The following is a 25783-nucleotide window of genomic DNA, read 5'->3' as shown; positions in this document are numbered from 1 at the left end:
ACACATACTCACATTTGCATTCTGTTCCACATTGCTACCTTTGTTTGATGTATGTCTTCCCCAAGTACATGCATTGGACACATGTTGCTATAATACACATATATTTTGTCCACATGATGTTGTGTTGGGATGAGTGTAGCACCTAGCTACATACCTTTGTGATGGGCCAAAAACCATTAGATGAGATGTGAGTATCTTGATGTTTACAGTGACTGTGAAATGAGATTGCGCACACAAAGGTAGTGTTCATACATTTATTTACATTTTTTAGCATTCTTTCAAAAAATAATTATTTTTGTAGCCATCAAGGTATTTCAGGCATCACTGAAAACATCTTGGCAATGTTGTTTCTTCGACGTGTACTAGCAATTGTGGCTACATTTTGGCCTCTGTCCTCATCTTCACCCTTATTTTTATCTGGAGCTTCCAGGTCCTCATGGTCTGCGTCCCAAGATAAATTTCTCCGCAGATGTATATTGTGCAATATACTTCACAAAGGGATAATTTTGTAGACCATGGGGGGAGGGAGTACAGCAATCTCCCCTCAGACATGTCAAAGCAGTGGACGCAAGACTTCAGCATCCTGAAAGTACGCTCCACTATACCCCTGGTCTTGCAAAGTGCATTGTATGTGCGCTCTGCCTCAGTCTGGGGATGTGCAAATGGGGTCATGATCCATTGCTGCAGACCATATTCTTGGTAAGCTGAAAAGACAAAGATAGGTGTTTTGAAGGTTCATGGTGACTGTAAGTGACAGTATATTGTCCACAAAATGGGGATTTATTTCATCATAAGTTAGGCTGTACCAGTACTAACCCGTATCACACTCACATATACATATGTCCCCGTGAAACCACTGATGTGATTGCTGCACTACCCGCCAATGACAGAGCATTTGAATTGTTCAGTCCTTTAGTGGTTGATATCTGGTTCATATGTGCGGTGCATTCTACACAGGTTCCCTGGATAGATGTATGATTTATCGTCAGCCTTCAGCTGCTGCTTTTCATCCGTCAATATGCCATGGTGCACTGGGATTGACACATGGGTAAGCAATGTAGAGGCACTCTTAGGTAGGACATACTGCTGTTGTAACTTATATCGGTATACCACAAACATGTGTACAATACACTGGTCTTCACATGTGTGTTGTACTGTAACTTGATGTGGATTATGTGCCTAATTGCAATGGTTCTACCATCATTGCTTGTCAAAGTAATGTTGAGATTGGTCTTCAGAGTACACTGTAGTGCCTTGTCCAGGTTGCATTACAATATAGGTTGATGACTGTTGAATGCCACATTTGGATGCATTGTTTTAGTGTTTGTGACTTGCACAATGCTGATTTACTATGGTTTTCCTTTGGTCAATCTACCACCAGAATAGGTGTAGCAACACGTTGCTAGCATCGGTCATGGTGAATGTATATCCGAGTGCATGCCTGTACATCAGTATGGCTGAGAGATATGTTATTTTTGGACTCTTGATGTCACTTTGTGAACCCTAATACATATTTACCCATGTCTAGGGCCTACACTGACATTGCGTGGATCACGTGGCCTTTCTAAATTATTATTCCTCACACTAGCCAGAAAATGATGAGTTTTGACTGACAGAAAGAGTACACACACCAATGAGGAGACACTTATCTCACACTTCTCTATTGTGTTGGTGTAGAAGTCATATTGGCTTTTCTGTCCTAAAACATGTCTCATTTTACATCCATTACCCAGATCAGATGATGTTGTCCCATTCATTCACAGAGATTGAAATGTGACAGTAGTAGTCACTGATGTTCAGTAGCCACTGCTGTTAATAGAGTAGTGAGTGAATTTCAATTTGGAATCTCACCGTCTAGGTGTTGCAGTGAGTTGGGACAGCTATGTGGAGAGGTGAAAATGGCACCAGATATGTAGACATGTGACATTGTACAATGCATCAAGTAAATTATCAGCACTGCACTGCCTCACTGAGAAAGGACAGTGTAGGACACATCTGATGCCATAGAGCACACTCATGAGTTTTCAAGCAGTAGTGGCACACAATGGGCTGTGTAATACCAAGGCAGGCACAGTTGCAACATGGGGATTGAGTGGATACATTTGATGTGAGATTTACTTTGTGCATAAGGGGCCAACTTAATGCACCACATGAACCCTTGGAGGCCTGACTGTATGTCTGTATACCATGGACTGCACCACACGTAGGTGGTTAGACTGTGTTGGATGACTCAAGTAATTTTCCAGTAGGACACATGGCCTAGGAAGGGCAATTGATTGGATATATTTCACAGTTTACCTTGTGTGCGATACATGACATGCCTTGTGAACCATGGAAGTTACATGTGGAAACACAAATAACAGACATGGAAGCCCTTCCTTGCACACAGTGATGCAACACAGCATTTTCCTAGAGTTGCACCGCTCAGGTTCTTCACACTATTGATAGGCACACACAGGGGCACATTTACTAGGAATTAGCGTAGGATAACGCTGAATGCCTTTGTGCTGCGCTGCCCAATGCCAATTTGAAATGACAGAAATAAACTATATTTAAAATATACTGTGCATTTCTGTCCTTTCCCCCTGCCCTGGGGCGCAAATTGCTGCCTGGTGGAAATGCAGGCCCCCTTGTAACATGTGCGAGTGGGTCTGCGTTGTTGGGAGGATTGTTTTTGTGCAGGAAGGGACATATTCCTGCATAAAATCAATCCAGAGAGTCATTTACCTCTTTCTATGTGTGCTGCAGAGAGCAATGGGGACGTTTGAATGTCCACATACTTTGTTGGACATTTTGTCAAATGCAGATTTTTACCCAAAGTATATCTGCTTTGCAAATTGACGAGGGATTGGAAAAAAGTGCCAGCCTACCTAACTTCATGAATTCAATATTGATAAAATCAAGCCATGGTATGTTCATGCCTTTCTCACACTTGAGGCAATCAATGATGATCTCTCTATTTAACAAGGCATGAGGGTTCTCCCAGATGGAGCACCACAAAGTCAAGGGGGCGAGTTTCATGAAATCTTTGGCGAAATCCATCTCTAGCTCCTGGTGTACATAAGGGGTATTGAAGGTGAGACACCCAGAAATCACCTAATGACCCTATTTTATTCCACATGAAGTGAGTTTATGTTGGAATAGCCTCTGATCCCTGCTCCATAAGTAAGAGTCAGGAGACACTTCCTCTAATAAATTTCCAGAAGAGGGGAAACAGTTTTTTTCCCGATACACTTAGTCAAGTTAAAAATAAAACTCACAGCACCTAAGAATTTCTGCCCAACATTGGCTAAACAGGGGCCCCAGTTACCCCTGGCATCCATAACAATGCCCAGATGTGAAAAGTCCTCAGTCTGTGCAACCGACTGACTGTGGAAAAATCTCAGCAACTTACAATTTCTATGGTTACATGCCATGCTGAAGGTCTTAGATTGATTCATGACTAGCCCCAAGGTCCCCATAAAAGATACAAATTCTTGGAACAGTATGTTAAGGTCATTCGAATTCAGGATAAAAGAACCACAATGTCCGTCTATAGCAATACGGGGACCTCTTTCCTGCCAACGAGTGGAGCAGCTCAAACTGTTTCAAAAAGGGCTGCGCTAAGGCCATTCATATGCAAAAGGAACAAAATAAGAGCCAAAACACAATCCTGCCATACCCCCCTCCCAAACCTGAAGATCCCATCCGTTCACCAGGTGGACTTAGCCTCACAGATGCTGACAAATCATAATGAAGGGCCCTCAAAAACTGCATCAGGTCAAACTCGACTCCAAAGTCAGTTAAGATTTCCCATAGTTTTGACCTCGGCATACTGTTGAAGGCACAAGAGAGGTCCATGAAGGCCACGCAGATGGTGCCCTGTCTAGCCACAGTATATTTACTGACCAATAGATTAAGATTTAGGCATTGCTCCATTGTACCAAGGCCCTCACGACACCCATATTGCACCTCCAACAGCGTGTTCATCTCCTTAATCCAGGTGAGGAGGTGCTCAAGTACAGCTCTGGCTGCCACCTTAACACGTGAATCCAGCAGGGAAATGGGTCGATAGTACCAAGGGGACTGTGGATTCCCCTTCTTGAAAAATGCGCACAATAACAACAGAGTGTCAGGTATGCGGGAGGCCCACTTTGCATTCAGGATTAAAAGCATTACAGAGACGAGGAGCCCAAAGGTCAGGAGCAAATTTATAAACATCCATGGGGACATCACTCTTATCAATTGCCTCCAGAATTTCAATACAAGGGAATTCCAGGGCTAGTGGGAATGTCACCTCCTCCTCTTCCTAATGCGAGTTGGCACTCAAACTATACACTGCCAAAAAATTACCTACACAGGCTTCCGGACGAGACAACAGAACTGGATTTGGGACACACAGATCTGGCCTTATGTGCCTCTGTCCAAAAAGCCCTAATATCCTTTAGCCTACAGGCTCTAATCAGATTGCTCCAGGCCTCATTTTACAGTTCCTTGTCCCTGTTGCTCAAAACTGCCTCATATTCTAGCCTACATCTACGTATTTTGTGTAGGTCTCTAAGTACTTCCTCTAGGGCCTCATGAAGCAATGTGGATGCCATCCTGTAAGGCTGGTCAAACCACGTGATTTCTGGGGGAACCAGACCTACATGGCTTCATTAGCAAATTGTTAATTTCCTGGTTGAGCCAAACAAATGAGTTAGTCCTTTCCCTATATTCTGCTAAGTAGTGAGGCATTGAATCACCAGGTGCAGATTATTGAAACACAACCTAGCAAAAAGGACATGCATATCTGCATTTTTCTAAGCCAAATTCTGCTTCTGGGTCTTAACTACTAAGGGCTCTGTGGCTGCACTCTTTTGCGCCCCCAGCCTGCTGGGTAAACAAAGGTCTGCACTTAGGAGATTATGGTTGCTGAAGACAATAGGGATAATTGTTCCCTCTGTTAAACTACCCAATAAGTCCTGGGTAACAAAGATGTAATCAATGACAGAGGAATACTCGCCTCTCTCAAAGGTTGGATTACATAAATTTTTCGGTCACATACTTCATTTACATTGACCAGGTTAAAAAGACTTGATCAGATGGGATAAAATACACCCCATCAGTCCCTCTGGAGAAGAATGAGGCCAATCCCATTATTGGAGCCAAGGGGTGCCCTGGTTCCCTCTGTATCAAACCCACTTTTGCATTGAAGTCCCCCCCAGGGATAATTTCAAATCCTTGGTGCGAATGTGCAAGTCTAACCTCTAAAACCACCATAAAGATATACAACTTATTGAAATTAGTTCTGTTATTGCCTTCGGAACCTCCATTGTAAAAATGTATAAAAACAATGTTGATGTCCTTCGGCCACCTTAGAAGGAGTGCATGAAACAGGGTGCTGTCACAGGGGACCAGACTGATGCTACAATCAAGGCTTACTCTAGCCCAGGCCATGAGCTAGCCCTAGCTCTACCAGCCGAGGATGGCACAGCAGGTACTGAGTAAGGATGGTACCCATCAAAGCAATGGTTATCACAAGTCCATGTCTCCTGAAAGAATACATCATACTCCTGCATAAAAGTGACCCACTCCTCACAATCTATCTTCCTAACAAGACCAGCAATGTTCCAAAAAAGGACTTTAACCACATTGGTTTGTACATCAAATAGAAACCCCTTGTGTGATGATAGCAGCATAAGAGTGGAGCCTCTCCCAAAGGGCATTCCACTCCCCAGGGCTACTGGATGAGGGCTGGATCTAAGGGCTGGTGAGAGCTCTTTCATGCTTAGTTCTACAGTGAACCGCCCTTCATTTACTTTGGGGTCCTCAACATGCTGCTTCTTGTTATGCCGCTTCTTGGGCTCACAATAGTTGCACACTGAGTCATTATCAGAAAGGTCCTCCAGTGGAGAAAAGTGGTTTTGAACCTGTATGCAAAATGAGGAGGACTTGTCTGGCTTGAAAGGAGAGAACCTCTCTCACCTGTTGTGTGGCAACAACAGGTCCCTATAGAAATAAACCAGAGGAAATACCTCAACTCTGCCATCATTGTCATGACCTTGCCTTAGGGTCCCCAAAAGGTCACCGACAATCCTGGGGATTCGAAACATGGCAAACAGCACAGTTCCCCTCAAATTCCTTGTTCATCTTCCCCACCCAGCCCACACGCCAAGCCATTAGAATCTCTGAGGGTATATTGCCTCTACATCTAATATTGCCTTGGACCGAGTGTGCCGTTTTGTTGAAAAGATTGACCGCAGATTCATTGACTTCAGGGCGCAACACCGGGATGTCAACCAAAATCATTACATACAGGCAGGCTTGCTGGCGGTAAGTCACAAAAGGAAACAGAATTATTAGTGGAAGTAGCCTTGGTATGGGGTTGAAAGAGAGTGCTTTTCACATTGCAGGGCTCCACAAAGTCACTCTCAACTAAAGGTACATGTGGGGGTGTGTGGACATGTATACAGTGTTCAACCTCAGCATGCAGGGCAATGTGGGGTCAACTGCTCGGGTGGAATTGCTGTTACAGGAAATCCCATTTCCTTCATGGAGGGTGTCTCTGAACAGTTATTGGCTACAAGGGGGAAGTAAAACAGCTTATTTTTCCCTCAATAATCTCAAAGCGAGAAATAATAGGGTCAAGCTTAAGAATAGAACGGGGGCCTTAAGGTTACAGTAAAGAGTCTGCAGTCTTCTTAGCATGCCTAACAGGCTTTGCCGTAAGGTTAGACACACACAGCTCTTAGCTTTAGTGTTAACTGGAGCTTTTTAAATTTTGGCAGACTGTCTCCCTGTGAACTTGTCACTTTTGTGGGTTGTGGCCTTATCTTCCTGCAGCTGAATAAGTGGAGAAACATCAACATCTTCAGACACCTCTACATCGAGACAGGGCTCGACATCTGTAACCGTTGTCAAAAACCAGGAAGGCTGATGCAGAGGCAGGACTGGGAACAAGATTGGGTGGTGAAGAAAGGGATAATTGATGCGGAGTAAGTTCACTCTCCTTGGATGTATCGTTTACTGCTCACTTTAGGAACCAGTCAATAGCTACACCAGGAGCCTCTGAAAGAGCCGCAGCAGGCTTACGCTTTCCCATGTCACTCAAACAGGTTCCTCTCAGGCAGTAATAAAGGTGGACATGACAGTACCTATAAGGGAGCAGACAAGGGAGGGAGGGCCAAAAGAAAATAGCCCATCACTTAGCATAGCGATAGAAAGCAGCAGAGCAGCTAAGGCAAGCCCCTCCGCAAAAGGCTAAGGATGCATTCCACTATAGCACCCCCTGTGCTGGCACTTACCTCCTCCTCTGGCCTTAGCAAAGGCTGCCACCTCCATCCACACAGAGGAGCAAAGCTGCAGCAAACAGCACTCAGTAGACTGCAGACTATAAACTGTAGGAGTGCATTTGTGAGCGCCCGCATAGTTCCGGCTCAGGGCTCGAAGTCACTCAATGTCCATCAATGCCTGCAATCAGTCTTGCTCACAATGATTCTCACTCCCAGAAGCCTCAGAAGACCCTCACTGATCCTGGCTGAGGTGGAACTGGACCGGTCTGGTGTTTAAATTTGCTGAACTTACAGGAGCTATCTCTAGCACTACTGTGCTTGGGTCCAAAGCCCATTCTAAACCCTCCAGCCTGCCCCCTCAAAGACACCGCCACTGCTCTGCCGTATGCCCACACTCACCCAGCTCCCCTCGAGGGTATGGCACAGTAGCAGTGGCAGCACCGGCAGCATCCGGTGGTCGAGGGCTACTAGGTTCCCGAGCAGTGACCCTTCCAAGAAGTGATGCAGCAGGAACCCCACTCATGTGGCAGCTCAGGGTAGCCACGGTTCTTACTGAAAATTCCCACTTCCAGTCTTCAACATGCTCAACAATAAGCCAATAATCTGACCATCTCAGCGTACGATGAGTTGTGATGTGGGGATGTTGAGCGGTTGGACAGGCAGGAGCACCAGGGAAGGTCGGTGTCATTGAAACAGATCCTCCCGACTCAAGTGCTTCACATCTGCATGACTACAAAGGAGTTAAAAATTCACAGAGGACTTTTTTTTTAACCTTGAATGACCTACCTGAAGAAACTTCACTATTTATTGACTTGTAAATGGGGCAAGGTCACCTTCGAAGGAGGCAGGGGTTGTTGTTTGTATAACATTCAGATCCCAGATTTGAAGGTGGGAATTACTCTGTATCTGGTTCGCTTGATAAATTTCTTTTGCTATATCAAATTTTTGGAGAATGTATTCACACTGGGCTTTATATCAATCTTCAAAATACAATATATTGCACTGAACATGCAAGTGCAACACTTTGGTGGCAGGGACCTGTAGACTCTGGATGGAGTTATTCTAGTGTTTCCACCAGCCACTCTGCTGAGGGCTGGCTTTCACACTCATCACACACCCATTCATCACAGGCATCACCAGTCAGGTGAACCTGCTAATAAAAGGGGCCGGTCTCACGTGCCCAAAGGCCAGTCGTATGAACCCTAACCACTGTGTCTGTGTCACTCATTTTATTATCATGAGGGCCTGGGGCCCCCAATACTACAGGACCCAGTTTTATTAAGGATTTAATGTGATGTGCTAATTAATAACGAGTTGAATCTTTATTAAAATGTGAATGTGATTTATGAAGTGAATTAAAACTAATACAAACTTACAAGACACGAAGTAATGCTTGCTATTGAATAGCCTGAATAATTCATAAAACACAATAGGATAGCTAGAAAAATGTTCAGGTTTCAGTAGTAAGACGAAATGATATATAGCCGACTGGGTTGCTTACTTCCGTCTCCCGCCAAAACAGCCTTCATTTCAATGCATGTCAACAGGGAAAATAAATTCCCTCAATTACTGTTTCAAAGTTTTTCTCTTTTCTGTTTCCAAATTTGACATGTATGTTACTGCTTCATCCCCAAAGGTACTTAATAGACTGTACCCCTTGTTAAAAATATTGCTGCATACAAGAGGCCTTACAGAAGCATAATTTCTTTTTAACAGACATGGAGGTGGGTGAAGGTCTTGTGTTTTCTAAGAGGTGCTCAGGAGTGAGGAAATAGGATTACTTCGGAACTGTGCACTGCAAATGCTAACCAGAACTGAATGAAGCCTGTTGTCTAGTTAGCTTAAACTGCATAAGCATGGTCAAGGTATTTTTCTAGACTGCTGTTGGAAAGCTGTTTTTTAAAATTATTTGTACTTTACGGTTTTAGGTTGCTTTAATGTATTTGACTTGGATAACGTTCTGTTCTTCCATGCAGCTGATGTAACTAGTTTTAATATCGACATGCACATACATCAGTTCCGCAATAACGACTTCCATAATATTGTCAATGTAAGTAGGTGGGATTGGGATTTTAAAAAAATACATCTATACATACCAATATATTTTACTCTTAAGCTATAATTGTAGTTGGTAATTGGAAGGTCAACATGATTGACCTTGATATTGTGGTGTGCAACCCTACCATTATAATAAAAAACAAACGCTTCCTTTGTTGGCTCAGAGCCAGCAAGGTACCATCAGTACCCCATTACAAACATAAGCAACACATTCAATTTTGCAAATTCAGAAAAAAGGGGACATTAATTGAAATGTAACATTACAGTAACTAGAGTCAAATGGCGTATCCATATTTTATTTTAAGATCATTGTAAAGGTACAGAACATACAAATCCTTGCCCACATATGAACCAGTTTGAGCTCCATGGTTGCAAGTGACATGCATATACAATGCGAAAACAAGGGGCTTGATTACAATCTTGGCGGATGGAATATTCTTTTTGCTATATTACAATCTCCATAGGATATAATGGAATTGTAAGACAGTGGATGGGATATCCGTCACATTTGTGACGGGTATTCCATCTGCCAAGATGGTAATTAGGCCTAAAGTTTAAATACCATGGGTATGTAATCCCCAACTGTAGAAACTCAAGTCTCTAATTATTTCTTTCTTCGTGTTAACCTCCTATTAACTGCAAAGACTTCAACCAGAAAACACAATAGAACTATCAAACGACATCATTCATCAAGGCAGCAAGACAACTGCAACACATTCATTAACATGTCCCAATGGCCTCCTTCTTTCACAGGCGGATTTACGTTCTGCCCACTGCTTGGCGTAAGGATTGTCCACTCTTGTGTGGTGCAAGTTGCAAATGAAGCTACATATAAGGCACCCATAATAGGATAATCAAACTGATGTGCAGAAAGACAATTCGATTTTCCTGGTATCACATATTCAGATCAAATGGAGGTGGTGGTTTGTAAACCATGTAATGTGATAACGAAGCATGCATCTTAGACACTAGACTACATTCCTCCCTCTACTCATTTTTCTCACATTTGTTTATATTGTGGTCTGAAGAATGAATAAATGGCCCAGTGTATAGTGTTCCAAATATTATTCTGAAGACTAAGATCATCCATACCACAATGTCTATATTATTTAACGTTTTAAAACTGATATCCTACGTTTTTCCCCAAATTATTACTGCTTACTTGGCCACATAAATGTGCTTCTTGAGCATGTAAATGAACTTGCTGGTACACATAGATAGGGATCATTTCAGGCATTTGATTCAGGAAATCAGGATAGCCGCTTAATCATTGTTAGACCTCATTAATGCAAGTCACAGCTGTTGGAGCTTCTACGCAATAACCTCACCACTGCCCTGGCCTAGGGTATGGACATAAAGGTTGTTAAAAAGTTAGCAGTTGTTCTCCCCCTTCTAACTAAAAAAGGAGGCGGTGACACTAATAACTTTCCAACTACTTGCCAGCTTCTCTGGTGCCTGCTCTGGCCACATTGCTGGAGCTTCAAGCTGCAGGACACATGTCCGCGTTTTGGCAGTGTCTAGTCAGTTTTGAGACCACATAGGAGAACAACCCCTGTCTTGGTGGCAGCCTTGGATGATCTCTAAGTGGCAGCTGATGGCAACAGTGTTAATGACGATTGGCCCCACATGCCCCACTCCCCTGTGCAGTCATGCTCAAGGTCCCTGCTTTTCATACATTGAGGGCCTCCCCATTTTGAGTGGTTCTTTCAAAGCATGGTTTCCCTGCCTGGGTACAGAGAGAAAATTACCTGCATGACAAGGCCATACATTTTTTTTGTTTTCCTCAAACAAACTCCAATTTGGAGAGAGTTTGTTGGAGGAAAATAAAAAGGAATTCCTGAGGGTGTAAAACATGATGAGACCACAAACATTCAGCTCTGGCAAAAGTGCTTATATTGTAGTGGTGGGTGTATTTCCGGCATAGTGATCCCTGCCAGGCAGACAGGGATTTCTGAAAAGGGCTAGTGATCCTCTGCTCGGTGGAAGGTCTTGAGGGCAGGTGGGATAGGACAGGTCTTTTGCAGGGCTTGTTGGTTGCAGGGGCATAATGACCCCTCAGCCCCGCAGTGCGGGGGGTCACTGAGCTCAAGGAGGCCCCCTCAGCATAGTGCTGGCCTGAGTGAGTCCGGAGGGGACATTCCCAATCAGGGAGGCCGCAACAAATGGCACAGTGAAATCTGCAAGATTTCACTGCAACATTTTGTCCCGTCATTTTTAATGCCTGCTCTGGGTAGGCGTTAAAATGACGGGCCCGTAGTAAACTATGGGCCTCTCTAGTGCTTTGCTGCACTAGTACCATAATTTATGGCGCTAATCCAGCAAAGCGCCTCAATAGCATAATATCTTATGACACTATGGTGGAAATTAGTGCCATGGTGCACCGTATTGTAAATACGGCACAACCATGGTGTTGTTAAGTGGGGCAGGAACGGCGCAAGAAAAGTGAAACATGGGGACCGATGTACTACTTTTCTTGTAGATCTGCCCCTATATATTTGAGCTGAAGAAACAAAGATCCTCTTACTGTTAGGAGGGTTGGCCAGCTGCTTCATTATTTTAGGAAGTGTTTCTGGAGAGGAAGAAATTGACTGAAATCCACCAGCTTCCAAAAAAATGCTCATAAGGCTTGGTTTTTAGGTGCTGCTGAGAGCAGAGACTATGGCTCCTTTCCAAGTCACTACTTAAGTCATAAAGAATGTAAGTGTTAAGACTAATGCTTGTTTTCAATTTAGATGTTCAGCATATCCACATTTAGAAAGAAGATGTTTCAGAAATCTACAGTTTTCTAAATGTGGATATGCTAAAAACCTGGCATGGACCCGGCTCTCCAGGACCGACTTTGCAGAACCCTTAGACAGTCAAGTATATGTGCAAGTTTCAGCTTGTACTCTCCAATTTCAGAACTCAGAGGAAAGTATTACATTTCTTACTCCAAACGGCCTGCCTTTGACTCCTCTCAAATAGCTACAGGTTTCTCAAACAGGGCAGGCTGGCCAACAGCGCACCTATATTTTGTCATGCTATGGCCATCGTTAAGGCTGCAAGCTGGCTGCCTACACAAATCAGAATATTCAATAACATCCCGTGCATTGTCCAAAGGTTTCTGTATGGATAGTCCCTTTTTGTGTGAAAACATCTCAGCTTATATGAGCTGAGCAGATGTCCGTGCTCCATGCCAAATTGGTGGTTTCAGGGTTTGAGAAGGCCAGACTCAGAAGACATTCCTTTTCAGTGTTGGCTCCCTCCCTCTGCATTTCATCCACTCTCTAACAGAAAAAGATAACCCTTGGATTCATGTTTTGGAAGAAGGCGAAAAAATCCTACTCTTTGTATAAATGTTTAGAGTAATTGTCCTATGATATTGCTTAACTGGTGCTTTGCCTTTCTAACATCTAGAAACCTTAAGGCTGATTTGAGTGCACTAGAAAATGGTTTTAACATGACATAACATAACATATGATAACCAGAATACTAATCAATTAAATGCATGATTTGAAACTATATTCTGATATTTATTTGTTAACATTTTATTTATCTATATTTTATTTTTTTTGGTGATCTTATTGGTATTTATCCATATTTATTTTGTCGTAAAATGGTATATTTCAACATTTATTTAACTCTTAGACATGCACTCATGTGTGGATGCCTGATGCGTTTTAGCAAATTAAGCAGCCACATATAATAAAACACCAAACCCATATGTGTGCATTAGCTTTATACTACAAATATATGTTTACATATGCCGACACATGCATACCCTCCCAGGTGTGGGCCATGACCAGTGGCTGACACCAGGGAGGGGTTCATAAAAATCCTCCGGTGCTCGCACCAGAATGTTTTATTTTTTATTTAATGCCCATCGGGAGACACGGAAGAGCTTCTCTATCTCCCCCAGCCCCCCACATGCCTCTCTGACGTCAGCGTGCCACGAGCCACGCTGATGTCACAGTTTGTCTTCCCTACAGAAGCAGGAAGTGGAGGTAAGGCCGCTTTCCGCTTCTGTAAGGAAAACGGGCCCAATAGGGCATCCCCAGCCTTCAGGAAGGCCTCCTTATAGGGGGTGGGGGGGTAAGTTAAAAAAAAAAAAAAAAGTTTACACCTCGGGGAACTCTTGTGATTATGTTTCTGCTAGAGAAAGAGATCGGACTTTTGTCTAGTGGCAGTTTTGACGCCATAAAAGTAGCGCAGAAGGTTTATATAGCTGCTGCAAAGAACAGATCTGTATTTTATTTATGTGAATTGCTGAGTGGATTAGTAAAGCCAACCGTTACCTGTGCTTTAAAACAAATTAAATATATGTGTAAGGGGGGCTATGGAGAGATGAAGGGCAATTTTGCTGGGTGGTAGTTAGGGAATCCAAGGAGAAGGTCATGGGAAGGGGAGTGGCAAAAAAGCTTTTCGCACTGAGCGCCACCAGCGCTAAAGTTTGTGAGGATGGGTATGTAGCAAGGTGAAGTAATAGTGTGCCTTTTGTTTTGTTCAGTGTCTTCAGAGAAGCTGTTGATGGAGGAAAAAGCAAAGGTAAGGTGACTGACATTTACTGTTGCACACATCACAAACACACACTAGAAATGTCACCATACCTGCCACCTACGTAGGCTAGTGTTTTAGAGGAACAGTGTAGCCAGTAGCAGAGATGGCATCTCGTTGGATGACTGCTGCTGAAGCTGTAGCTCAGATTATGGCAGACAGCTCTGAAGCAGGACCAGAGACTGAAAAAGTAGATACTGAGACAGCATCTGAGGGAGAAAACAATGGAGCAGAATTTGGGAGTGATTTTTAAGTTGGCGGAGTCACATCTGACAACACCTCTTCCAGTTTTTCTAAGGGAGACGATGAGGACAGTTGTGCGGTCCCTTCACTAGCACAGTCTGTGCAGTGGGACAATAGTGGGTTACCTCAAACCAGAGAGCAGGATCCTGTGGTGGCAAGCACAGAGACTGCTCTCTTAGCAGCTCCCCAATTTAGTTCAGCCCCAAATTCTACCTTTTACTGGTGACGCTGGATGTAAAGTAGATACAGCCATCTTTTTGCCAATTGACTATGTCCATCTCTTTTTGGATGTTGACATCCTTCAGCAAATTGTGCAGCAAACAAATTTGTATTCCAAACAATTTCTGGGGGAGCGTGGAGGCACTCTAGGGCCCTGTTCTAGGGCAAGCCAGGGGACTCTCACTTCACTGGTGGAATTGAAGATAGTTTTGGGCCTTATGCTCAAAATGGGATTAGTGCAGAAACCCACCTTGCAGTCCTGCTGGACAACGTGCATGGTTTGGGTAAACCCTATTGTAATTTTTTTTTTTTTTTGTCCTCATTCAACTCCGCATTCTGAGCCACCTCTTGATTCGTACAACCTTCTCACCCTCTAAATAAGAGAGGGACCCTAACCAGGGGGTACACCATTATATCTCCTGGTTCGCCTAAACAAACCAGCAGGAGTGGCAAGCGGTGAATAATCATTGGACGGAAAACAACAAACCAATTTCAAATATTTTCAAAACAGCAAGTTCTCCAAAAAATTCATAACACTCCCCCACGCTTTAACAAAGGCAACCAAAGTTCCACATTTCTCTTAGTACCCCACGTATTCAAGTCCATGTTCGAGGTGCGGACAGCTGCATTGAGCTAATCCATATAACTCGGAGGGTGCTCCTTCATCCAATTTTTGCAAATTTCATTCTTTCCCAACACAATTACATAAAACAAAAATGTATGGTTAACATTATTCACCCTACTCCCTATACCCTCTTCCTGTAGCTGCCCAAATATAATCAACGGGAGTGATACAGTAATTTTCCAGCCCAACATAGATGATATTGCCCCAAAAACTTCCTCCCAAAACAACTGAATAACAGGGCAATCCCAAAACATATGGATATCCGTTGCTCCTACACCAGCGCATTTCAAACATTTAATCACTTCTCCATTCTTAAACTTAGAAAGTTTTGCTGGCGAGATATAAGCTCTGTGTAAAGCATAAAGATGATTTTTCCTTAATGGGGCTGGCTTCACTACTTCGTAAAGAGTTGAAAACGACTTCTTCCACCATATCCCAACCTTATCGCCAGGCACGGCCTTACCCCATATATCGGTCAGTAGAGTAAAGCTCCCATCAAGTGTTTTTTAGCATTTCCCAATACCAAACCGCCAACTTCTTTACAGGGGCAGAGACCGCGAATTCTAAAAAAGAATCCTCCAGTAAACTTACCACCCCCAAACCCCCCTTAATTCCTTTGTCCCACTCTCTTATCTGCAAATACTTCAACCTCGACAGGAATCCACTCGTTATCCCTACCAACTCTTCCCATGAAAGTAAAATACCCTCTCGAGAAAGATCACCCCAACTTTCCACCCCTGCCTTTTTGAGTGGTAGCGCTAAAATATCTTTACAGCAATCTGGGGTGCCCGGGGAGTCCCAAATAGGCGCATGATAACTGTAGTAATGAGTACCAAAACGTCGTCTCAGCTGATACCAACTCCTTGTCAGTCCTTGCAGTACTTTCAATTTAATTTTTGGGAAAAATTTAGGATCACCGAATTTGAAAAGAAAATGCCTTGAGGCCCCTTTTACAGTTGAAACCATTGCCTTATACATTCCGCCCACTGCTGAACCATCTGGGCATACAAACAGCATCCTTGAGTTCTAAATTAAGAAGGACCAAGCATAATATGCCAGATCTGGTAAAGCCAATACTCTCTTATCCCTTCTTCTGCATAATTTCTTACAGGATATCCTTGGCCCCTTTGAATTCCAAATAAAACTACTTATCGCCTGCTGCATTTTATCCAAATATCCTTTATACATTGCCAGAGGAATTGCTGCAAACACGAAATTCCATTTAGGCAGAATGAACATCTTAATTAAATTTACCCTCCCGAGAATCGTCAAAGGGAGATATGCCCATTTTTGTAGCATAGCTTTACACTCAGCTAACAGTTTTCATGCATTCCTCTCCACTAAGGGCCAGATGTACCAAAGGATTTTACCCATTCTGTGTCTATGGGAAAAAGCTTTCGTACATATGGCCCTAAGTCCTTAAGATTATGGGTCACTAAAATGCCTAAATACCGTATTTCCTGCTTACTTGGTATCGACCCTACTTCCATATTCCATTGCATAGTTTCCGTTTTTCCCACATTAATCCGGTATCCTGATATCCTTCCAAATTGTTCAGCCAATTCTCTAACTGTACTAAAGGCCAATGGCAAATTATTAGTATATATCAGCAGATCATCTGCATATAAAGAGATCTTTTTTTCCCAACCATTGCAACAAAAGGGAGGGATGAGGCGATTTTGCCTGATTTTTCTGGCAAATGGTTCAATATACAAGTTAAACAATACAGGGGACAAGGGACAACCCTGCCTAGTACCTCTAGAAATTGTAATAGGACCTGTAAGTTTCCCATTCACCAAAACCTTAGCAAAAGGTGCTGTATAAATCTGGTCGATAACCCCACAAAACTGTGTTCCTATGTTGGCCCGCCTTAACATTGATTTAAACAAATTCCAATTTACTTGATCAAAAGCTTTCATTGCATCTAAGATAATAATTGCCAACGGTGCCCCAAAAGTTGTAGCCATATCTATTGCCCCAATCAATTCAAAAGTTAACTCATGCAAATATCTACCTTCTAGAAAAACCTTTTTGATCTGGGTGCACCAAATTATTAACTATTTTACTAAGCCTATCGGCTAAAATTTGAGCTAATAATTTATAAATCGCTGTTCAACAACGATATAGGCATATAAGAACCACATTTCGCAGGATTTTTATCAGGTTTCAAAATTAATTAAATGACCACCTCATTCCATGAGAGAGGAATGTTATTGTCATGTTCCAAAATCCCCCCAAACAACTCTGTCAGAACGGGGATTATTGAATCCCCTAATACCTTATATACCTCCACTGGGATACCATCCGGACCCGGAGCAGTCACCAGACTTACTACTATTCAAAATTCTCCTAATTTCCTCAGACGTGATTGGGGCATTCAGCGCTTCCCTCTCCTGTGATGATATACCTAAAGATATATCGGACCCCATCCAATCCGTTACCATACCTTCTCCCACCTCTAACTCCTCCGAATACAATTGTGTAAAAAAGTTTTGAAAAGCAGATTCTATTGCCGCATCATCCGTTCTTCTTTCTCCTGACTGCTCCATTTCAACCTCCTTGATATAGTTCCTAACACAATCTGCTTTGCCTTTCCAGGCTAACAACTTCCCAGCATTTTCCCCATATTTAAAATGAGCCAATTTGCTTGCCTCCCATTTCCTTTGAATTCTTCCCTGTAATACCTTCTCCAACTGTCTTCTCAACCCATCAAAGCTAGCCCTCAAAGCCTCTGTCTCACCTGATTCTATCATTTCAAATTTATACTTCTCCATTTCCTGCTCTATCAAATTAATCTCACTTCTGAACACTTCACGTTTCTGGATAGAGATATTCGTAATCTCCCCTCGAATAACCGCTTTAAACGTATCCCATACAACTGATATTGGGGCGGATCCCATATTTACTCTAAAAAAGAATTCTGATTCCTTACGCAACTGCGTCACCACCTCCTGATCCAGTAATAAAGAACGGTCAATCGTCCAACGATTACTAAGTATTCTCTGCGGGAAACTCATATCCAGCACAACCGCAGAATGGTCCGATAAGTGAGAGGGCAGATACACTATCTTCTTCACGTCCTCTCTCAAACGTAAATCTAATAGAAAGTAATCAATTCGAGAGGCATGCCTATATTTCTTATTAAAAAAAGAAAAATCCCTACTATTCCCCACCCTTTGTCTCCAAATATCGCCCAAACCAAATTCTTTCATCATCCTCCTTAAATATTGTTGCGATTTAGGCGTGCCTCGTGACTTACAATTATGCTTATTTAGCTTATTATCTAGCACAACATTAAAATCACCCATCAGGATAACTGGGTCCGAGAATTCAAGAAGCTGAGAAAAAAAGACGCCTTAGAGGTTCTATATCATCGCAATTGGGGCCATAGTACCCTGCTGAAACCAGATTACGACCACCAAATTGTACTTTAACTATCACCCACCGCCCCGCTGTATCTGATCTTACCTCCAAAATTACTACATTTCCCTGTTGTGACTGTTTAACTAAAATAGCCATGCCTTTAGTATGATAATTGTGCTCTGTACATGTAAACGTTTGAACCCACCTCAACTTTTGTATTATGCTAGTACACTCCGCCTTTGTTAAATGTGTTTCCTGCAAGACGAAGATTTGCGCAGTAGAATCATGCAAATACTGTAATATTCGCTCCCTTCTCCCTCTCATCCTCAGACCATTAACATTCAAAGAAAGAATTTGGCAATGATGTGCTCCTCGCCCCCTGGCTTCTATCCCTACTAGCGGTCTTTCAAATCTTACGGAACAAATAACCGGGTTGAACGAGGCGCTATTTTTTATTTTTTTTTCACTCTCCCCCCCCAACCCCCACCCTCCCCTCACCTTCCCCCCATGCCCCACCCGTGGAGAACCCCCCCCCCCAACTAAGGACCATGTTGGTCCAAACTTTTAGAACGCCCCGCGTTCCTGGGGAATTTAAACTTAGAAAACCACTAAAACAACATTATTTTGCGGTCTGCCCATCTTTAACTACTTCCAATAATTAATCTGCCTCACTTGTATCTCTAATATTATACATTTTGTTGTTGTACATGACCCGGAGAAAGGCTGGAAATTTCAACTGAACCGAGATCCCCAGAGACTTAAAGATCTCCAAACGTTTCTCGAGCTCCCACTGCCTATCCATAGTAGTCCTAGATAAATCAGACCTAATCTCAAAAACATCATTCACTTTTAAAGATTTTTGTTTCAATGCTCTAGATAAGATCTTTTCTTTCATCTGATATGTCAAAAAGTTTATCAAAAATTTTCGAGGTCTACTACTATTCATCCGCATCTTTAAAGGGACCCGATGAACTCTCTGGATCTCCTTTCCAAATTCCTCCTCAGTCTCCTCCAGGCCTACTGCCGATTTGATTAGCGAAACCACAAAGGCCTTGAGATCGTTGCCTTCTGTACCTTCAGGCACTTTCAAAAGTTTTAAGTTGTTTCTTCTTGAGTCATTTTCCAATTGCTCAATCCTATTTTTTAATACCTGCTCACTCCCCTTCAATGCCTCAACCTCACCCTTATGTTGAGCCAATTCCTCCTTCATACCACCCATAGCTTCTTCAAGGGCCTGAGTTCTCTCCATTACACCATCAATCTTTCTTTCTAATACTGCACAAACCTCTCTTATCTCCCCTTGGTTTACTTATGAGTTCGCAAAGCCTTTCTTTACATCCTCAGAAATGGACAAAATCAATGCCTCCAGCGAGGAGCTCAGGGAAAGAGAGGGGGCAGGAACGGCTTGGGAGGATTCCTCGACCACCACCCTAGGCAAAGGGTCTTGTAACTCTAAGGCCACTACGGTTGAGCTCTGAACTTGAAGGGGGCCATCTGCTCCTTACCCAACAATGGCAGGGGGAAAAGACTTCTCCATCCCTGCTCCTTCTTTGCTTCCACCAATTGCTTGGGACGACGCAACCGTACTATTGTCCACCCGCCCCCTGCCCTCACCAAAAGCATCCTCCGACTGAGAGGTGGTAACCTCCATTACCGCACTAACCTGACCGGGGGTAAGCTTGATTACTTCCGGTCTTACCTTAAAAAAAGGCCTTAGGGAGGGAGTCAACTTATCTCTCCCCTTAAGCTTACTTTCCCCCACCTTCCTCACGACAATCCTTCCACCTTCATCAGATTTGGATTTAGACCTTTTTTTGCCTAAACCCCCCTTATCACCCTTATCACCTGGTATGACATTGAAATTGTCCACCTGAAGCTGGTCAGTCCCCTTCTCTCTTGTTGAAAAAAAAGGGGGAGAGGGGGTATCACCATCCCCCCCCCCCCCCCCCACTTTGCCTCACCGTTTTTTTCCTGATCCCCTTTTCAAATGTACCATTAGGTTGTGCTCCTTGCCTTGCCTTCCTTATGGCTTCACTAGTGGAGCCGCTAATGTAGCTGCTGCCGCTATTCCCCCGAAGGGGAATACGGGCCGCTCCTTTCCGTGCCCCGCGCAGCTCCAGCGCGGCACGGCACCACAACACAGCCCCCGCTGCCCTCCAGCCTGCCTCCGGGCCAAAAAAATCACAGTGCGCACATCCGTGTGCCTGTCACCACCGCAGTCCGATCGGAAGCCCCGTCATGCCATGCCCCCCAGGAACCGGAAGCGTCCTAGCGCGCAGCTCGGATGCCGCAGCCCGCCATTGTTCTCCCCCACGGTAAACCCTATTGTCACACATGCCGGTGACAGGAAAGACCCAAATCGTATTGTGGAAACATCAAAATTATCTATCACAAACAACCTGGTTTTGTAAGGCAGTCATCTGCATTTTGGGTGCGGGGCTTGGCTGCCATATAGGGAAATCTACCAAACCCAGACCTTTCTGAAAACTAGACACCCAGGGGAGTCGACAGAGGTGTGGCTTGTGTGGATTCCCTGAATTTTCTTTACCCAGAATACCTTGCAAAGGAGAAACATTGAATAAAACTCTTTTTCCTCGCATTTCCTTCATGCAAACTATAGGAATATGCAGGAATCCAGAAAATTCCTATCACCCAGCATTTCCCCACTTGTCCTGATAAACCCACTTGTGTGCCTGGCCTAGTGCCTGTGTCAGGAGTGGATCACCCCAGGGTCAACAGTAGCCCTCATGAAGGACTACCACTGACCGTTGTGTAGTCCATTCCTGTCACGAACAGTAAGCCCAGGTACACCAGTGGGGTAGCATTTTTATCTGGACAAGTTGGGGAACGCTGGGTGGTATGCAGTTTGTGGATCCCTGCATAGTCCTGTAGTTTATGTCACAGAAATGCAGGGAAAAACAGTGAAACATAGCGTTTTTACTCAATGGTTTACCCTTGCAGGGTATTTTGGGGGAAAAAAGTTTGGAAAATCCTCACAAGCGATATCTCCCAGGATTCCCCTTGATGTCTACTTTACAGAAATGTCTGGGTTTGATAGGTTTCCCTAAATGGTTTCCAATCCCAGGACTAATTACTATATTCACTGTGTTTATCATTATCGCCACAATACATTTTGGAACCTTCCCTGTCGCGGATTCTTGGCCTACTCACACAAGTTAAGTAAAAATGTTTTTGGCGGGACCTGGCAGAATGCTGGGTGAAAGGAAGTTTGTGTCTCCCCTCAGATTCCAGAACTTTCCACCAGGAAAAAGTGTTTTTTAGCCCAATTGTGAGTTTTACAAAGGAGTTTGGGTGACAGAAACCAGTGAGAGCCCCACATGTCACCCCATCCTAGATTTCCCTTGGTGTCTACATTCCAAGAACTGTTGAGGTTTGGTAGGTTTCCCTAGGTGCCGTCTGAGCTAGAGGCCAAAATCTATATCTAGGCACTTTGCAAAAAACACGTCTGTTTTCTTTGGGAAAATGTGATGTGTACACATTGTGTTATGGGGTATTTCCTGTTGCAGGCACTAGGCCTACCCACACAAGTGAGGTACCATTTTTATTGGGTGAATGCTGAGTGGGAAGATGTTTGTAGATCCTGTCAGATTTCAGAACTTTGCAGCACTGAAATGTGAGGAAAAAGTGCTTTTTTAGCCCAATTTTGATGTTTGCAAAGGAGTCTGGGTGACAGAACCCAGTGAGAGCCCCACATGTCACCGCATCCTAGATACCCCTCGGGTCTACTTTACAAAAATGTACAAGTTTGGTAGGTTTCCCTAGGTGCCGGCTGAGCTAGAGGCCAAAATCCACAGCTAGGCACTTTGCAAAAGACATGTTAGTTTTCTTTGGGAAACTATGATGTGTTCACTGTGTGTTTTGGGGTATTTCCTGTTGCGGGTGCTAGGCCTACCCACATAAGTGAGGTAGCTTTTATATCGGGAGACTTGGGGGAATGCTGGGTGGAAGGAGTTTGTGGCTCCCCTCAGATTCCAGAACTTTGCAGAACCGAAATGTGAGAAAAAAGTGTTTTAGTCCAATTTTGAGGTTACAAAGGAGTCTGGGTGACAGAACCCAGTGAGAGCCCCATGTGTCCCCCATCCTGTATTTCCCTAGGTGTCTGCTTTCCAAAAATGTTCAGGTTTGGTAGGATTCCCTAAGTGCTGGCTGAGCTACAGCCCAAAATCCACAGCTAGGCACTTTACAAAAAACACTTCAGGTTTCAATGGAAAAATATGATGTGTTTATGTTGCGTTTTGGGGCATTTTCTGTCGCAGTCACTAGGCCTGCCCACACAAGTGAGGTACCATTTTTATCAGAAGACTTGGGGAAACACAGAATAGAAGAGACAAGTGTTATTGCCAATTGTCTTTCTCTACATTTTTGCCTTCCAAATGTAAGACAGCGTGTAAGAAAGAAGTCATTTTGCGAAATGCCCTGTAATTCACATGCTAGTAAGGGGACTGAATTCAGAGATGTGCAAATAACCTCTGCTTCTAAGCTCCATATTTTGTGCCCATTCTGGAAATACATAGGGTTCCATGATACCTATTTTTCACTCTTTATATTTTACCAAATTAATTGCTGTAAACCCGGTATACAATGAAAACCCATTGCAAGCTGCAGTTCATTTATTGGCTCTGGGTACCTTGGGTTCATGATGAACCTACAAGCCCTATATATCCCTGCAACCAGAAGGGTTCAGCAGACGTAACAGCATATTGCTTTCAAAAATCTGCTATAGCTGGAAAATGTTACAGAAGAAAGCATAGACAGAAATTGCTGTTTTTTCAACTCAATTTCAATATTTTTTTATTTCAACTGTTACTTTCTATAGGAAAACCTTGAAGGATCTACTTAAATGATCCCTTGCTGAATTCAGAATGGTGTATACTTTTCAGAAATGTTTAGCTTTCTGGGATCCACCATTGGTTTCATACCCATTTATGTCTCTAACTGGAAGGAGGCTGAAAGCACAAAAAATAATATAAATGGGGTATGTCCCAGTAAAATGTCAAAACTGTGTTGAAAAATCTGGTTTTCTCATTCAAGTCTGTCTCTTCCTGAAAACTGGGAAGATGGTGATTTTATCGGCGCAAACCCTTGGTTGATCCCATTTGCAGGGAAAAAAAACAGATACTTTCTTCTATAGCACTTTTTCACCCTTTTTTCCCCAAACCCCCAAATTTTAGCAGTATTTTGGCTTATTTCTCGGTCTCCTCCTGGGGAACCCACAAGCTTTGGTGGCAAACATGGTGAGGATAGCCTATGTGCGCAAAGGGTTATGGGGCTTAAGCATGAACTACCCCAAATAGCCAAACAAGGGTTCAACACGGGGTGTAACTAAGGGGTTAAGGATATCCGGTCCTTTTTGTAATTACCTTTCTGCCTATCCACTGAGCTTTTGCATGGAATTCATGAAAAACAGCATAGAAACTCTCACAAAAAGCACAATTTTCAGTAGTTTTCCGCTTTTAAAAATAAATAGACAGGAAACACATTTTTTCTTTCTGTATTTATCTGTAAAAATCAGCAGAAACAGAAAACTGGGAGCCTTAATTAAAATAAATGTTCATGGGAGTGAAGGAAGGAGCAAGTGCCCCTTGTTTGGAAAATATTGTCTTATGCTCATGCACACTCAGTGAAACATAGTCTGATGATGTTCCAGGCTTGCCTGATAAAAACATGGTACATTTAGGAGAGCAGCACAGACCAGTACCTCCCAGACTTACCCACAACCAGTGATCTAGATGGCAGGTGAACAATCTGTTCCCTGGGTCTAGGTGGGAGACAAGAGAGCTGCGGGAGGAGTGCAGATAGAGTTTTTGGCTCTATGCGAAAGCATGTAAAAGGGCATAAAATGCTAACATACAGCAAATAAAAAGTTTTGAAATTGTTTTTTTAAATTTGATTGGGTTAGGTTCTGAAGGAAGGCACCAAGGAAGTGTGTTCTGTAGCCTGGCAGGGGCCACCCGTAAGGCTCTTTTACTCATCTTAGTTGTTTTGGTTCTCAGAGTGTAGACCTGATATTGTTGACTGGATCATAAATTTCGGAATGGAGCATCTATTTAAAATTTAGGAGCCAAAATTCCAGGCAGCACAAATCTAGGGTGTGAAGGACTAGAAGTGTAACTTGATGAATAATTCAATAGCCAGTATAGCAGGTCAAAAGTGAAGACATATGGGCTGTTCTTGGTTATTTTGAAATCAGATGCACTGCAGAATTTAAAACAACTTGTAGTTGTATCAGAGCTTTCAATGAAGCTAAGTAGGTGACATTACTACAATCCAGTGTCAATTGTATCATTGCCTTTGCGGGAAACTCTCCTCTAGGAAAGGAAGCAGACCTTCTAAACATTTTAATTCCCAAAAACTCGTTTTGGCGATGTTTGCGACTTGACTTTTCATTCGAAAGATCCGAAACAAAGATGATCTCTAAATTCCATAGTGAGTGCAGTACTCCACTTGTTACTTTCTGTTTCAGCGCCTTTTAGCCAGACAAGAGATCAAACTGTAAGACAACTCCTGGCCAGTCTTGAAGAGCTAACAATGTTAGGGTCAGATTTATGAAAAGTGGCGCTGCACCTAGTGCAGCGCCACTTTTCTTGCGCCCCTTAGCGTCCCACTTATACCACCATGTGTGCGCCGTATTTAATACACGGCGCACCATGGCAGTACTTAGGGAACTAGCGCCACAATTTTTGATGCAAGCTCAGCGCTTTGCAGGATTAACGTCAAATATTTTGATGCTAATCCTGCAAAGCACGGCCCATTGAAACCAATAAGAGACTCCTTTTAATGCCCGTTATGAGCAGGCGTTAAAAATCCCTGTAAAAATTACGCAAAGAAATCTGTTACATTTCTTTGCCCCATTTTTACAGCACCCCCCCCAAAGGAAGAGTGTTCCGTTTGCATACATTATGCCTGGCATAGGCATAATGTAGCGCAAAGGGTTACAAAGTAGTGCAATGCCTGCAATGCGCCACTTTGTAACACTTTGTAAATATGCATTGGTGGCCTTCTTACGCCACATTACGGGCAAAAAATGACGCTAATGTGGCATTGGAACGGCACTAGGCCCTCTTAAATCTGGGCCTTAGACTTCAGGTGTTTAGCTCGGTTTTTCACTCAACAAGTGAACACGGTTAAAGTGTATTCTTCTAGGAGGCCTACCCAACGATGTGCTTTGCAGGAAGTCAGTTCAACATTTAAAAGCACTTGAAAGGTGCCATTGGACGTCTCCTGGAAGACCCGTATTAGAAGCCTGTCCACCATGATTAGAAGAGGTATGGCACCATGCTCTATGGTGCCCTACAAATGGCAGTAGTAGGCTGCATTTACATAACATAACAAAGCATAAAATTACATGAAATAGCATAACAATGCAGGCTATCATAACATAAATTCAAATTGCATAAAATAACCTTCATATTGAGGTCTTTGGTCGGTGATCTACATTAATATGAAGAAAACAAAATAGTATTTCATG

At 43.2% G+C, this 25783-nt stretch overlaps 1 protein-coding gene across 3 annotated transcripts in view; it reads right to left on the bottom strand.

The window, feature by feature from the left end:
- Positions 1–240: 240 nt before the first annotated feature.
- LOC138304244 (gap junction beta-3 protein-like) overlaps positions 241–25783 on the bottom strand; it is a 99837-nt gene continuing 74294 nt past the window's right edge. For all 3 annotated transcript variants that reach the window (XR_011205523.1, XR_011205524.1, XM_069244138.1), the window contains one exon: positions 241–704. The gene's annotated coding sequence lies outside the window, so the exon portion shown is untranslated. The remainder of the gene's footprint in view (positions 705–25783) is intronic.

Source organism: Pleurodeles waltl, chromosome 7 (assembly GCF_031143425.1).
Source record: "Pleurodeles waltl isolate 20211129_DDA chromosome 7, aPleWal1.hap1.20221129, whole genome shotgun sequence".
NCBI lineage: Eukaryota > Metazoa > Chordata > Amphibia > Caudata > Salamandridae > Pleurodeles > Pleurodeles waltl.
This window is presented reverse-complemented; position numbering and strand designations above follow the sequence as displayed.